Raw genomic sequence first — 17,363 nt, 5'->3', positions numbered from 1 at the left:
AAGCAATAAAAATAAACCATATTTGCTCCAGGTTACTTTTACCAGACCCTTCACGCTGATAGGGATAGTCTTTTCGTTTTTTCAACTTTCCTCTCTGTCTTGAATCTCTCCTATATCTTGTGCCCATTCCAGGGATTTATCAGTTTCTTCCAGTCAACAGGGGATTGCCCCCATTACTGGGGTCACCATGTATATCAGAGTCCCATATCAAGTGCTGGAGTCAGATTGAAGTATCCTGAGTTTATTCTTGCAGTGAATATGGCCCAGTCAGAGCCTTCAAAGACAGGGGACTAGAAGGCCTGTCTCATTCTCAATTTTCTAACTTTGCTATAGAGTTCCAGGGTTCCATATGCTCAGGGAGATCCCACTCATTGGACTAAGCCTCCCTGCAGGGTAGAATAATCAATCTATAAGGAAGTCAGTACTTGAACCTCCCAAGGACCATACAGGCACTGCCAGAGGGCAGGGTGTGTGGTATGGTGATGCTGCTCATTTTCTCTATCTCCTGTCCATCAGAGAAATGCCATTGCTCCCACCCCCAGTGTATAGCATAGCTGCATTAGTCATGCCTGGATGCATTCCCTGGCCTTTTTCTGGAACTTGGCAGTGATATCAATAAGCTTTGCAGATTACCTTCTCTCCTGGAGTATTTCTTAAATTGAGGGCTGGTCTGCTGGCTAAGGTTATTGTCATTGTGCTTTTGCTTTCTGTTGTATTAGAAATCAGACAGCAGGGAGCGTTCATCTCACTGTCAGTCACCACAACAACCTCCTTTTGCTCTGCATTTTCTCAGGGATTCCACCTCTTATGGTCTTATTCAGGCTTTGTCACAAGCGCTTGGACCTTAATCTGTGACAGCCTGCACTCTCTTAGCTTTGCAAATCACATGCTAAATTCACCAACTTATTATCCAGCTCACCCACCTTGTCTGCCAGCCCCAAATCTAGCAAAATAGACCCACAGGCCCTTCTCTAACATCAACCCTTCTTCCCAGTTTCTAACTGGAGCTTCAGCTTCTATTCCAGCATCAGGATCCAACAGAACTGCACAGAGTAAAGACCAGCCCACTGCCTAGGGCTGGTTTTCTTTGAAATGTGCATTCTAAGCAGTTCCAACAAGTGCATCAGACCAGCCACACTTTCCCTGTCCTTCCGAACTCACATGGGGTCCACAAAAGCCTAACACTCGGGCTACCCCTCCTCACAGGAAGGTCGAGGGCCAACCCGGGATTGCTCTGCTACCTCGCCACTGCCTCTCTCCCAAGATCCTCAGTAGCTTGCCAGTGTTTGGTTCAGAAACTGGCCCCTGTACATGGAGGGCAGGAAGAGACCAAGACAGAGGCAGGCCACTGCAGATTGGTAGTTGGTAGTGTTGATGAAAGGGAACTTACATACCAGGCTTTTCTTGAACCCTACAAGAAGAGTAGATCTCCACACCACTGACAAGAATATTAAAAGTTTATATAGAGGCCTTACTGGGCCTTAGTTGTATGTATCATCAAAATGATCTCAACACTTGCTGTGTCTAGAGACTGCATCCTTGAAAATGGCTCCCACTGTGGGAATTGTGGGCAGACCATGTATTCCAAGGATTGGAGAAGGTGTGAGGAGTCTCCATTTGCCTGGGGCCAGTTTACAGTTCAACTAGTAGTCACTTCCTCTCCATGACCTATTTCAACACTGTATCATCTCTTACCCAAGGTAAGAAATATTGCAGATTGAGCTGCTTATAAAATGGGGAGGACAATATTAAGATAGTGAGGAAGAAGGAAGGATGGGGCTGATGGTGAATCCCAGGCAAAAATGCAGGGGGGTGGCTAAATGCACTTAAACTTTGAATGAGGTAGCACTTCACTCATAATTGATTTTAATCCAGGCTTTCTGTTGAGAATTTTCCAACATATACCTTAAGTTCCAAAATAAAAAAGCAGACATCTGATATTTCATTTGAGGCTCAGAGGCTAAACCATTTGCTCAAGATCCCCTTGAGCAAAAGATCCTCTCAACTGGTGAATGGAAGAGGTGAAATTTGAACCCATGCATTTTCTTTCCAAGTCAGGTAACCTAGCTTATACTGACCCAACCTGACTACACTGATTACATTACACATTCACTAGATAGTTATTCAATCCCCTAATTTCTTTTTATGTATAAATTCCATTGATTTTACAAGACTTCTCTAGTATTCCCAATATAGAATGAGTATGGGATAAAGAAAAGCTTTATTCCAATATAAAATCAAGCTGCTTCATTGCTGGTTAGTTTGCTATTGTAGAAGAACCTATCCATTTTTTCAAATATAGGATTTATTACTATACTAGGCTACAGAGTAAAATATATTTTCTCTGCTTTAATTTTTCTCATCACAATATGAATGTTTCTTAAGTCAGTGTACTTTATGATGGGATCCAGATTTTCATGGGTACACTGAGGCCATTTTTTATTTCTTCAAAATGATGAAATGAATTCCAACAAGGCACTTTATTTTATGACATAAAAAAAGAAATCTCAATTAACGCTTAAAATTAAGTCCCACCATAGATAAGCACTCCCTTAAGTAAAGTCTTGAGTACAATGGGGAAAATTTAAAGCTGGTAAAAATATGTATTATAACTAATATAAATCATATAAGAAATATTTTACCTCTGGTACATATAGGAAATCAACTCATGGGAAATAAGATTAAAAGCAGCATTAGAAATAATGTAAAATCGTTTTAAGCTAAATGTAATTCTCTAAAAAATGACAAGTTGACAGCTTAAAGAGCCTCAAGCTTCATCCTGCCAATGTTCATTTCTCTTCTGCTTTTCCATTTGAAGATGCTTCTAAAAGATAGGCATCATCAAAGTATTCCTGGCATTGCTAAGCACATCAAGACAGTTTTCCTCATTCCCAAATTTGGTTGCATACAGTAAGTCAACTTTTTGATTTATCTTTAAAGATGTGCAAATATTCATCTAAATACTGATGCCATTAGAAGGAATATTCTAATTCTGTGAATATGTCTTTTCTCAAAATGTCTTCTTTAACATTGACATTATTGAACAAAGTTATTTCTTTTGAGAGAGTAAAGTCTTTCAACATAGTAAGAATAACCATAAAACTAAAAAGTGCATATTTCTTAGATTAAAAAATAAATAAAATACAAAAATATGAAAATATATGTTCCTTTTTTATATGAATTTATAAAATAACACAATCATTTTTATTAAAATTACTAGTTGATTCTGCAAAAAAATGAAACCTTTCCTCTGAAATATTATTAACTTGAATATACCTAGATTTGCATATTATGGTTACAGTATATATTTCTACCCTTTTGGGTAACTTAGAAGCATCTTATTTCCATTTAATGTGTATAGGTAGATGCTTTGTCCTTAACTACAAAGAAAAATTTTTTAAATGGCAGAAATTAAAACAAAAATTTTATGGTCTTATCTCACATGTTGCTATCCTCTCCTTGGTGCCTTGATGTGAATATTGCACAAGAGTGGAGGTATATCTGTTTCTGCAAAAAAAAATAATAATTTTTTTATTCTTGAGAGATAGAGACAGAGCACGAGCAGGGAAGGGGCAGAGAGAGAGGGAGACACAGAATCTGAAGCAGGCTCCAGGCTCTGAGCTGTCTGCACAGATCCCAACATGGGGCTCGAACCCATGAACCATGAGATCATGACCTGAGCTAAAGTCAGACCCACCTAACCAACTAAGCCACCTAGGTGCTTCTATCTGCTTCTGCTCCTTTTAGTGAATTTCTCTTCTTCTTATAAAGTCTGTAGATATGGAAAGAGAAGGATTATTTACAACTGATATTTTCTCCAATTTTTACTATGTGCCATACAGTGGGTTGAATGCTGAGTATTTAAAAGATGGTGACTAAAGATCTGTTTTTAAAAATCTCATGATATAGTGGAAGGAACTGACATGGCAATATAGATTTATGACCAAGTGTAATGCTTGTAATGGTAGTATGAGTGCAGTGCTATACAAACACAGATCACATTGCTTATTATATTGCCTTGGAAGAGTCAAGTGAAATGACATTGGAACTGCTTAAAGAATAACAAGAATTAGCTTTTTTTGTTGTTGCAAAAGTGAAGGAAAGCAATCACAGGCAGGATACAGTATGTGGAATTAAAGAAGAGTGAAATGTCATGTTGGATTTTTTCCTCTATAAAGAAGGTATTTGTGTTAAAGACTGCTTGAATATTTTATTAGTATAGTTCATTTCTTTTATTTAAATAATTTTGGACAAAATATGAAATTTTTAACAGCTTTATTGACTAATAACTCACATATCATACAATCTACCTATTTAAAATGTATAATCCAATGTTTTTTTAGTGTATTAGAATATATATGCATTCATCACCACCACAGTCAATTTTAGAACATTTTCTTCACTGAAAGAAGAAATCTTATATCCCTTATACCCTATTCCTCTGCCCTGCCCTTTCAACCCTAAGCAACCATTAATCTACTTTCTACCTATATAGATGTTCCTATTCTAGACTTTCATATGAATAAAATCATAGTATGGGATCTTTTGTGTCTGGTTTCTTTTACTTAGTATAGTGTTTTCAAGGTTCATCCATGTTTCACCATTTTTTTCGTGACCATATAATAATTTATTGTGTGAATGAATTATAAATTCACTACACACACACACACACACACACACACACACACACACCCCACACATATTGTTAATCAGTTCATCCACTGATTAACTGGACATTTGGGTTGTTTCTCACATTTTGGCTATTATGATTAATGATGCTATAAACATTCGTGTACAAGCTTTTATGTGAATGTACGTTTTCATTTCTCTTGCATATGTATCTAGAAGTGGATTATGGAGTCATAGTATAACCCTATGTTTAATCTTCTGAGGAACTGCCATACTTTTTTCCAAAGTGGCTGAATCATTTTATATTCTTACAGTAGTAAATGAGGGTTTCAATTTCTTCACATTATCAGCAACTGTTATTGTATCTGATTATTAACTTTTAGACATTCTAGTGAGCATAAAGTGGTATCCCATTGTGGCTTTTATTTGCATTTAATATTTTTTGTTTTCAGTCTATTTTTTCTAGTATTAATTTAGCCACTCCACCTTTCCAGTGGTTACTGTTTGAATTATATTTTTCCATTCTTTTATTTGTCTATTTGTCTATTTGTCTTAAATTTAACTGTGTCTCCTGCAGACAACATATAATTGGGTAATTTTTTTTTTCATTCAGTCTAAAACCTTTGAAGGGATTGTGTAATCCATTCACATTTAATATTACTACTGATATAATTAAATCTATGTCGGCCATTTTATATTTTGTTTGTTTCTTATCTTTTATGTTCCTCTATTTCTTTGCCTTGCTTTCTTTTGCATTAAATACATATTTTTTAATGTAGCATTTTAATTTCAGATTTTTTTGATGGTTAATTTTATTTGTCAACTTGACTGGGCCATAGGGTGCTCAGAGATTTGTTAAGCATTATTCTGGCTCTTTTATGAGGGTGTCTCTGGATGTGAATAACATATGAATTGGTAGACTGAGGAAAGCACCTCAAATTTATTTTTTAAATAATTTTAAGTATTTTATTAAAATATCAGTGGATAAAAATAAGAGATTATATCAGGTGCAATAAAGTTAAGAACAACTAAATGACTTCATATTTGGGATGTGAGGAGACTAAAGAGATACTATTTCTAATAATAATTGGAGAATTACAGATTAAAGCATGTTTAAACCTAATATTTGTTACTTATAAAATTAGAATAAAGAGTTTAAGTGAAAAAATATAGCATTTTAGCAAAAAGAAAATAAATTTTCATAAGTAAAGAGCATAAAAATATAAAATTTAGACATATGTTATGAAGATAAATATAAATTGCTCAAATTTATTTTAAAAATACATACTCATTAAACAAAAAAATGAAGAAGTAATACCAGGAAAAAATATTGATGCAATAAGCTAAGATTTTATTTTATCTTCTTTTAAAGTTTATTTATTTATTTTAAGAGGGAGGGAGGGAGAGGGAGAGAGAGAGAGACAGCATGAGCTAGGGAAAGGCAGAGAGAAGGAGACAGAGAATTCCAAGCAAGCTCCACACTGTCAGTGCAGAGCCTGATGTGGGGCTCAAACTCATGAACTATGAGATTATGACCTGGTCCTAAACCAAGAGTAGGATACTCAACCGAATGAGCCACCCAGGTCCTCTAATGAGATTTTAATATGAATATAAAAAGTTTAAGCAAAACTCCTTTTCTTTTTTTTAATATATTTTAAATGTTTGCTTATTTTTGAGAGAGAGAGAGAGACAAAGCATGAGCAGTGGAGGGGCAGAGAAAGAGGGAGACATAGAATCAGAAGCAGGCTCCAGCTGTCTGCACAGAGCCTGACATGTGGCTCGAATCCACAAACTGTGAGATCATGACCTGAGCTGAAGTCGGACGCTTAACTGACTGAGCCATCCAAGTGCCCCAAGCAAAAATCATTTTCGATCACGAGAATTCTGTTTTGTTTCTTCGGGAGGGACTATTTATAAGGTAGATATAATATACATGAACACCCAACCTCTCTCCTACAAATGTAAACTGAAATGGCTGAAGAAATGTAAAATTAGAAAAACTTCATCACCTTTTGAAACCTAGGGAGTGATACTATTGACTATAACCTTGAAGGAATTTGTATGAAATACAGGGCAGAAGAGACAGGACTGGTAGAAAACACTTAAGGCTGACATAGAACTTCCTTTCTTACAAGAGCAAGGTGATATCAGAGTAAGGAAATAAATAAGATAGGGTCAAACTCCCTGAATCACTTTGATTTGTTCAGTCATGGGCTGTACGTGAAGGTAGACCAGATTCAGACCAGTAAGGTCCTCCTACGAAGTTTTTTACCAATGGGAAACAATATTCAGTTCTATGGCAAAATATGCATGTTTACATATTCTACACTTACAGTAACTCATTCAACACAAGATTTGTATTTTTCTTTGTAAATCCAAAAGAACTTGCTCCATGAGAATGGATTTCCTAGGATTTCCCCCCATTATACAGGCATGTAAGAGACCTAGTGATCTTCATTTTGTGACTGAATTTCTTTTACTATTTTTAGTAGGTTTATAAGTGTTTTGAATTTTTCTGATGGATCATCTATAATAATTTAATGTTGAATTCTCTTTTTAACTATGTATTCTTCATATTTCCTTCTTAAATTATTGTATTAGCTAGAACATCCAGTTAATTTAGGCCACCCATGTTTTGTTCACAATTTTAACACATTTTTTTAAATGTTTTATTTATTTTTGAGAGAGAGAGCATGAGTTGGGGAGGGGCAGAGAGAGAGGCGGGACAGATGATCCGAAGCAGGCTCTGTGCTGACAGCAGTGAGCCTGATGCAGGACATGCAGGACTTGAACTCACAAACCATGAGATCATGACCTGAGTGGAAGTTGGATGCTCAACTGGCTGAGCCACCCAGGCACCCCTTAACACGTTTATTTCTAATGTACCACCATTTACTTGAAACGCATTCTTACAATTCTGGAGTCTAGAAGTCAAAGAACAAGGTATTGCAGGGTTGATTTCTTTTAAGGTCTCTCCCCTTGGCTTGTAGGTGGCTGTCTTCTCCCTATTTCTTCACATATTTTCTTTGTCCAGATTTCCTCTTATGTTACACAGACACTACACATACTGCATTTTAATTTGGTTATTTTGGTGATGTGAGTGTTGTTGGGTTGTATACTATTTGGCATATATTCCTTTGAGAAGTATTGCTGGTAATACTGTTTCCTGATTATTCCCCTACCAATTAAAAATTAACATTAATATTGGGACACCTGGGTAGCTCAGTCACCTGAGTGTCTGACTCTTGATTTCAGTTCAGGTCATAATCCCAGGGTCATGGGATTTAGCCCTGCATCAGGCTCTGCGCTAGCAGAGCCTGCTTGGAATTCTCTCCCTGTCTCTCTCTGCCCCTCTCTCCAGGTTGCACTCTATCTCTCTCTGTCTAAAAGTATTTAAAAAAAATTAACATTAATATTGATATTTCACTCTTCTAATCCAAGAGTGGAATCAGTGTCATTCTTCTTTTAATACTGAAGGGCATGGATATATATATGTGCTGTCTTAAAAAATATTTTGTCATACCTAAGCCTTCTAATTACTACAGTTTGACAATAACTAGATTGCAAGAGTACTTTTTTTTTACCCTTTTAAAAATTTTATTTTTTTAATTTACATCTAAGTTAGTATTTAGTGCAACAATGATTTCAGGGGTAGATTCCTCAATGCCCCTTACCCATTTAGCCCATGCCCCCTCGCACAACCTCTCCAGTTTGTTCTCCATATTTAAGAGTCTCTTATGTTTTGTCCCCCTCCCTGTTTTTATATTATTTTTGTTTCCCTTCCCTTGTGTTCATCTGTTCTGTGTCTTAATGTCCTCATATGAGTGAAGTCATATGATATTTGTCTTTTTCTGACTAATTTTGCTTAGCATAATACCCTCTAGTTCCATCCATGTAGTTGCAAATGACAAGATTTCATTCTTTTTGATTGCCGAGTAATAGTCTATTATATATACATATATATATATACATATATATATACATATATATATACATATATATATATATGTATATATATATATGTATATATATATAAAATGTATACACACACACACACACACACACACACACACACACACACCACCTCTTCTTTACCCATTCATCCATTGATGGACATTTGGGCTTTTTCCATACTTTGGCTACTGTTGATAGTGCTGCTGTAAACGTTGGGGTGCATGTGTCCCTTCAACACAGCATACCTGTATATCTTGGATAAATACCTAGTAGTGCAATTGCTGGATCATAGGGTAGTTCTATTTTTAAGTTTTTGAGGAACTTCCATACTGTTTTCCAGAGTGGCTGGACCAGCTTGCACTCCCACCAACAATGCAAAAGAGATCCTCTTTCTCCGCATCCTCGCCAACATCTGTTGTTGCCTGAGTTGTTAATGTTTGCCATTCTGACTGCTGTGAGGTGGTATCTCACTGTGGTTTTGATTTCTATTTCCTTGATGATGAGTGATGTTGAGCCTTTTTTCATGTGTCAGTTGGCCATCTGGATGTCTTCTTTGGAGAAGTGTCTATTCGTGTCTTTTGCCCATTTCTTCACTGGATTATTTGTTTCTTGGGTGTTGACTTTGATAAGTTCTTTATAGATTTTGGATACTAGCCCTTTATCTGATATGTTGTTTGCAAATATCTTCTCCCATTCTGTCAGTTGCCTTTTAGTTTTGCTGATTGTTTCCCTTGCGAGTACTTTTTTTTTTTAAACATACTTAAAGATGAACTGTAATCTTGAAAAAATTCATACTATAGATCCACTTTCATACAATGATTACTTAAAAATGACAATAAAATAGACATTTTCTACTTATTATTTAGATTAATACATACTTTTGGGGCACCTGGATGCCTCAGTCAGTGGAGCATCCATCTCTTGGTTTTGGCTCAGGTCATGATCCCAGGGTCGTGGGATCAAGCCTTGCATTGGGCTGCACGCTGAGCATATAGCCTGCTTAAGATTCTCTCCCTCTTTCTCTCTCTCTCCCTCTGTCCCCTGCCCTGCTCACACTCTTCCTCTCTAAAGAAATTAAAATTAAAACAATACATACTTTGAAAATGGGTATAAATAAAAGGTTAGATTTCATATTACATACAATTCAACATGTGGGCACACTTTTTCTATAATCTTTCATAATAATTATGCTTTATGAGAATTAGTTACTTTGTCTTAGCTAAAAAATTTTCATTAAAAAATAAATTTTATCTGACATCTACAAAGATTCTTTTTAGCATCAGTTTCTAAACAAGTATAGTCAAATTAAAAAAAAATAGCCAGGTAAAATTCTGTTTAAAATTTTAATGCAGTTTTGTTTGGGGAATTGTTTTGTGCATTTGGCAGAAGATTCATAAAAAAAAACAACATGTGAATCTGTTAAAATGAATTTTATAAAAACAAGAAATCTACACACCAAATAGATTTACAAAACTTTACTTTCTAACCAAGAATTTAATAAAGGATTATTTTAGGCAATATTTACGTTCTCTTTAAATTGCTCATAAGCCAGTATCTTTATAAGTTGAAGGATAAAAAGCAAAGCGTTTTACAGTCTAGATTACATAAAAGTATGATTAGGGCTGGACTTTCAGAACTGTTTAGTATTCCATTGTGTACATAATATAAAGAGAACAGCTTCTGTGTATTTTGAAGTGCCTGAGGGCATTTCAGAATGTCTAGGCCACCACACAGCTGGAAATAGAAATCCACTTTGTGTATTTTGCGTTTACCAAAAAATAATAATAATTAATGCCTGGCATAATGTTAGTGACTATGTTAGACTTGGAACTATAACGCCAGTAAAATGAAGAAATGTGGTTATGTTCATTAGGTGAGTGGGTGGAGTAATAGTAATGCAAACAATTAATTAAAATTTCCTTAAGATAAAAGACGACAGATAGCTTATCATGGGAAACTTGAATGGAGAAACAAATCACAGAGCTAAGAATAGAATCCTATGGGAAACCAAGAGAGGTCAAGAGATGTAAAATAGTTTCCATTGCCCTTTAACCAAGTAATTATTATGGCATGCCAAGTTTGATATAAGGGAATTCAAACTGTAAAGCAAATTTAATGGTAAAGAAGGAAAAAGGAAAGTCACAGTTTGAAAGGTGTAATGATTTTATTCATATTCTACATCTAGATTGACAGTTTTGAGTGAACTAACCAAATGAATAAATTATAAGCTAATATCACTGTGATGAATCTATCAGTTGCTTTCTTGCATTCAGTCAAGTGTTCAAAACAAGTCGCCTTTCCAGACATTTTCTTAAACACAAATGCCCTGGTTGAGATGTCATTTCATCTATCTATCTATCTATCTATCTGTCTATCTATCTATCATATATCTACTTTAAAAAAAAATATTAATTATCTGTATTGTGAACAATCTGGTTTCAAGGTGGATGTTGTGAAACGGGTAAAACCCTAATAAGGAGATTTGGTAAAAGCAATGTCTAACTTTAACATCTGATGAGTATTCAGTTTCTTTCCTAACTTCTCTTTCCAAGGAGTAAGTACACCAGTTTTTGGATCACTCTGTAATTGACGATGGATAAATTGCATATAGGAGACAGTTTGGGCTTTCCTCAGAAACTGCATAACTTTAACTCTGTAAGTGACAGCTTTTGGAATGAGATTTAAATAATTGGCTCTAAATTCATTGTAAGACTTTCATAGCTAGTATATACTTGACAGTTATATTTTGTTATTTTATTAGCCATAAACTAGTTACTATATTACAAAATCAATACAAAAGGTTATTTATGTCAATGAACTGGAAATCACTAATTAAATCATTAAAGTAATTAAACTTGGTGTTAAGTAATTCATAGTGAATTGTGTTGTTTATAAAAGCCTTATTTATTTTTCATTCTATACCTCACAAAAAAAATTTCAGAAAAGAATTGGAGGAGGTGTAAATTTTTCAGGTCCTTGAACTTGAGGACAATGATGTAAAAAACTTTACCTTCTTCCTGGCACACAGTGACCACACAATAAACACTTGCTAAAATGCACTGTTTTTAACAGTGCCCTCTACTTTCTCTCTGTTCTTTTCTTTTCACTGCATTTTTTCCATGGATGCTTTGCTCAAGAGAACATTGATAAGCTCATTCAAGAATTTTTGTTTAGGTCTCATTGTAATGTTTTATGGTATCTGAATTCTTGAGTACAATATGAGGACTTGGTTATGGTTCCTTTAGTAAAAAGGAAAGTAAATTGCTCAGAGCTTGACTTCAGGGAGAGTATTTCCTAAGCACACATTTTTGTGAAGTCTTGGAAGCCTAGGTTTATAGAGTATAAATGTAGAAGTGTATTAAGTTGTTTGGATTGTAGAAATTCCTGGAGAGGGTCCTAATAACCCCTATCAAACAGCTCATTTGATAGAGTTAAACAGGGCTGAGAAGAAATTTTATCCCTCTATGTCTTTACCATCTGTTGGGACAGTGCTTTCCAATACTTGTGAAATTATTACGTCCAATGAACTCCTTAGCTCTGATTCATTCCTAGTGAACTTAAAGCATATTCTCCTCCAGGGTGTGCCTTGATTTTTACTAGATTTATTTCCCCGCCCTTCTGCCCCCCCCTCCACCTCACATACTTTATTTTTTTTAAGCTTATTTATTTATTTTGAGAGCAAAGAGAGCATGAGTTGGGGAGGGGCAGAGAGAGAGACAGAGAGAGAGACAGAGAGAGAGAGGGAGAGGGAGAGAGAGGGAGAGGGGGAGAGAGAGAGACAGAGAGACAGAGAGACAGAGAGACAGAGAGACAGAGAGACTCCCAAGCAGGCTCTGCATTGTTAATGTGGAGCCCAATGCAGGGCTTGAATTCACAAAGTGTGAGATCATGACCTGAGTAGAAGTTGGACACTCCACCAACTGAGCCACCCAGGCACCCTGATCTCACATACTTTAAAAGGCAATATTGTTTAGTCAATTAGCTTTGGAAACCCTAAGTGAAATTGAGCTAAAGCTGTGTTTAGTGCATACTTCCCCCTATTCCTTATGCTCCATACTCATTGTCAAATGAATAAAGTTTGTGAAATCTGCAGTATTTCCAGGACTCCATGTAACTCAGAATGCTATTACTTATCACACCTTAACAGTATCTGGAAAATGTTTCATAGAATAGAAATTTCTTTTTTACGAAGTTGATCTATTCTATTTTTTAAATAAACTCTTAATTTTTAGAACAGAATTTTGGATTTATGGAAAAGTTGCAAGAACATTGTCAAGAGTTTCCCAGTATTATTTAGGATATTATATTAATATGATGCATTTGTTCCAATTAACAAACCAATACTAAGGCATCATAAACTGAAGTCCACATTTCATTCAGATTTCCTTAGTTTTCACCAACTGTACATTGCTTTTCTGTTTAGTATTCCATCAAGGATATCAGAATGCATTTAGTCATCCTGTCTCCCTTTGGCTTATATTGGCTATGACAGCTTCTCAGACTTCCTTAGCTTTTAATGATCTTGACAATTTTGAGTAATATTGATCAGATATTTTGTAGAATACCGTCAGTTGAGATTTTGTCTATTTTTTCTTGTTATTAGACTTGGTTTATGGGTTTTGGGTAGAAAGGCCACAGAAATAAGGGACCATTATCATCATGTTATATCAAGGGTACATATTATTAACATGACATCATTTTTTTCAGGGGTTTTATATTTATGTATTTATTTTTAAATATAATTTATTGTCAACATAGCTAACATGCAGTGTGTTCTTGCCTAAGGAGTAGACTCCCATAATTCATCACTTACATACAACACCCAGTGCTCATACCAACCAGTGCCCACCTCAATGCCCATTACCCAGTTTCCCCTCTCTCCCACTCCCCCAATAAGCCTTTAGTTTGTTCTCTGTATTTAAGAGTCTCTTATGATTTACTTCCCTCTCTGTTTGAAACTATTTCCCCCCTTGCCTTCCACCATGGTCTTTTGTTAAGTTGCTCAAGTTCCACATATGAGTGAAAACATATGATATCTTTCTCTGACTGACTTACTTCACTTAGTGTAACACCCTCCAGTTCCTCCACATTGTTGTAAATGGCAGGATTTCATTCTTTCTCATTGCTAAGTAGTATTTCATTGTATATATAAACCACATCTTTTTTAGTCATTCATCATTTGATGGACATTTTGACTCTTTCCATAATTTTGGCTGTTGTTGAAAGAGCTGCTATAAACATTGTGGTACATGTGCCCCTATGAATCAACACTCCTGTATCCTTTGCATAAATTCCTATTAGTGATATTGCTGCGTCATAGGGTAATTCTATTTTTTAATTTTTTGAGGAACGTCCACACTGTTTTCCAGAGTGGCTGCACGTTTGCATTCCTACCAACAATGCAAGAGGGTTCCCATTTTTCCACATCCTTACCAACATCTGTTGTTTCCTGAGTTGTTAATTTTAGCCACTCTGGCTGGGGTGAGGTGGTATCTCAATGTGGTTTGGTTAGTATTTCCCAGATGATGAGTAATGTTCATGTGTCTGTTGGCCATCTATCTGGATGTCTTCTTTGGGAGGTGTCTATTCTTCTCTTCTGCCGATTTCTTCACTGGGTTATTTGTTTTCCAGGTGTTGAGTTTGGTAAGTTCTTTATAGATTTTGGATACTAACCCTTTATCTGATAAATCATTTGCAAATATCTTTTCCCATTCTGTCAGTTGCCTTTTAGTTCTGCTGATTGTTTCCTTCACTATGCAGGTTTTTTATTTGATGAGTTCCAAATAGTTAATTTTTCTTTTTGCTTCCCTTGCCTCTGGAAATATGTTGAGTAAGAAGTTGCTGCAGCCAATGTCAAAGAGGTTGTTGCCTGCTCTCTCCTCGAAGACTCTGATGACTTCCTGTCTTATATTTAGATCTTTCATCCATTTTGAGTTTATTTTTGTGTATGGTGTAAGAAAGTGGTCCAGGTTCATTCTTCTGCATGTCGCTGTCCAGTTTTCCCAGCACCACTTGCTGAGGAGACTGTCTTTTTTCTATTGGATACTCTTTCCTGCTTTGTCAAAGATTAGTTGGCCATTCATTTGTGGGTCCAATTCTGGGTTCTCTATTTGATTCCATTGGTCTATGTTTGTTTTTGTGCCAATACCATACTGTCTTGATGATAGTAGAGTAGATAGCTGTAGTAGAGGTTAAAGTCCGGGACTGTGATGCCTCCCACTGTGGTTTTCTTTTTCAACATTACTTTGGCTATTCAGGGCCTTTTGTGGTTCTATATGAATTTTAGGATTGTTTGTTCTAGCTTTGAGAAGAATGCTGGTGCAATTTTGATTGGGATTGCATTGAATATGTAGATTGCTTTGGGTAATATTGACATTTTAACAATATATATTCTTCCATTCCCTGAGCATGCGATGTTTTCCCATTTCTTTGTGTCTTCTTCAATTTTTTTCATAAGCTTTCTATAGTTTTCAGCATACAGATCTTTTACATCTTTGGTTAAGTTTATTCCTGGGTATTTTATGGTTCTTGGTTCAATTGTAAATGGGATTGATGTCTTGATTTCTCTTTCTGTTCTTTCATTGCTGGTGTATAGAAATGCAACTGATTTCTTTACATTGATTTTGTATCGTGTCACTTTACTGAATTCATGTATCAGCTCTAGAAGCTTTTTTTGGGGGGTCTTTCAGGTTTTCCATTTAGGGTATCATGTCAACTGCAAAAAGTGAAAGTTTGACTTCTTCTTTGCTGATTTGGATGCTTTTTATTTCATTTCCTTGTCTGATTGGTGAGGCTAAGACTTTCAACACTATGTTAAACAATAGTGGTGACAGTGGACATCCCTGTCATGTTCCTGATCTCAGGGGAAAAGCTCTCAGTTTTTCGCCATTGAGGGTGATATTAGCTGTGAGCTTTTCATATACGGCTTTTATGATGTTGAGGTATGTTCCTTCTATCATGACTTTCTTGAGGGTTTTTATTAAGAAAGTATGCTGTATTTTGTCAAATACTTTTTCTGTATCTATTGACAGGATCATATGGTTCTTATCCTTTCTTCTATTAATGTGATGTATCACATTGATTGATTTGCGAATATTGAACCAGCCCTGCAGCCCAGGAATGAATCCCACTTGATCATGGTGAATAATTCTTTTAATATACTGTTGAATTCAGTTTGCTATTATCTTGTTGAGAGTTTTTGCACCCATGTTCATCAGGGATATTGGCCTGTAATTCTCCTTTTTAGTGGAGTCTCTGTCTGGTTTAGGAATCAAGGTGATTCTGGCTTCATAGAATGGGTCCAGAAGCTTCTCTTCTGTTTCTATTTTTTGGAACATCTTGAGAAGGGTAGGTATTAACTCTGCTTCAAATGTCTGGTAGAAGTTCCCTAAGAAGCCTCTGGCCCAGGACTCTTATTTGTTGGGAAATTTTTGATAACTGATTCAGTTTCTTTGCTGGTTATGGATCTGTTCAAATTTTCTATTTCTTCTCATTTGAGTTTTGGTAGTGTGTAAGTGTCTAGGAATTTTCCCATTTCTTCCAGGTTGTCCTGTTTGTTGGCATATAATTTTTCATAGTATTCTCTAATAATTGATTGTATTTATGTGGTGTTGGTTGGTATTTTTCCTCTTTCATTTGTGATTTTAACTATTTGGATTATCTCTCTTTTCTTCTTGAGAAGTCTGGGTGGGAGTTTAATCAATTTTGTTTATTATTTCAAAAAAAAACATCTCTTAGATTCATTTATCTGTTATGGTTTTTTTCCTGTATTGTTTATTTCCGCTCTCATCTTTATTATTTCTCTTCTTCTTCTGGCTTTGGGGTTTCTTTGCTGTTCTGCTTCTAGTTCCTGTAGGTGTGTGGTTAGGAAAAATTTAGGATTTTTCTTGTTTCTTGAAATAGGCCTGGATTACAATGTATTTTCCTTTTATGAAAACCTTTGCTGCATCCCAAAGGGTTTGGACTGTCGTGTTTTAATTTTCATTTGCTTCTATACATTTTTAATTTTTTTTTTCAACGTTTTTTTTTTTTTTTTTTTTTTTTTTTTTGGGACAGAGAGAGACAGAGCATGAACGGGGGAGGGGCAGAGAGAGAGGGAGACACAGAATCAGAAACAGGCTCCAGGCTCCGAGCCATCAGCCCAGAGCCTGACGCGGGGCTCGAACTCACGGACCGCGAGATCGTCGCGGGGCTCGAACTCACGGACCGCGAGATCGTGACCTGGCTGAAGTCGGACGCTTAACCGACTGCGCCACCCAGGCGCCCCTAATTTTTTTCTTTAACTGCCTGGTGGATCCATTCGTTCTTTGTAGGATGTTCTTTAACTTTCATGCATTTGGAGGCTTTCCAATTTTTTCCTTGTGGTTGATTTTAAGTTTCATGGCATTGTGATCTAAAAATATGCATGGTATGATCTCAATTCTTTTATATTTATTGAGGGCTGTTTTGTGACCCAGTGTGTGATCCATTTTGGGGAATGGTCCGTGTGCCCTCGAGAAGAATGTGTATTCTGCTGCTTCTGGATGAAAAGTACTGAATATATATTTCAAGTCCATCTGGTTTAATGTGTCATTGAGAGCCATTGTTTCCTTATTGATTTTCTGCCTATATAATCTGTACATTGTGATAAGTGGAGTATTAAAGTCCCCTACAATCATAGTATTATTACCTATATATTTATTTATGTTTGTGATTAATCAATTTATATATTTGGGTACCTGGGAGCATAAATGTTTATAATTGTTAGTTCTTCTTGATGGATAGACCCCTTAACTATGATA

Source organism: Panthera uncia, chromosome F2, assembly GCF_023721935.1.
Source record: "Panthera uncia isolate 11264 chromosome F2, Puncia_PCG_1.0, whole genome shotgun sequence".
Classification (NCBI taxonomy): Eukaryota; Metazoa; Chordata; class Mammalia; order Carnivora; family Felidae; genus Panthera; species Panthera uncia.
Note: the sequence above shows the minus strand (reverse complement) of the source record.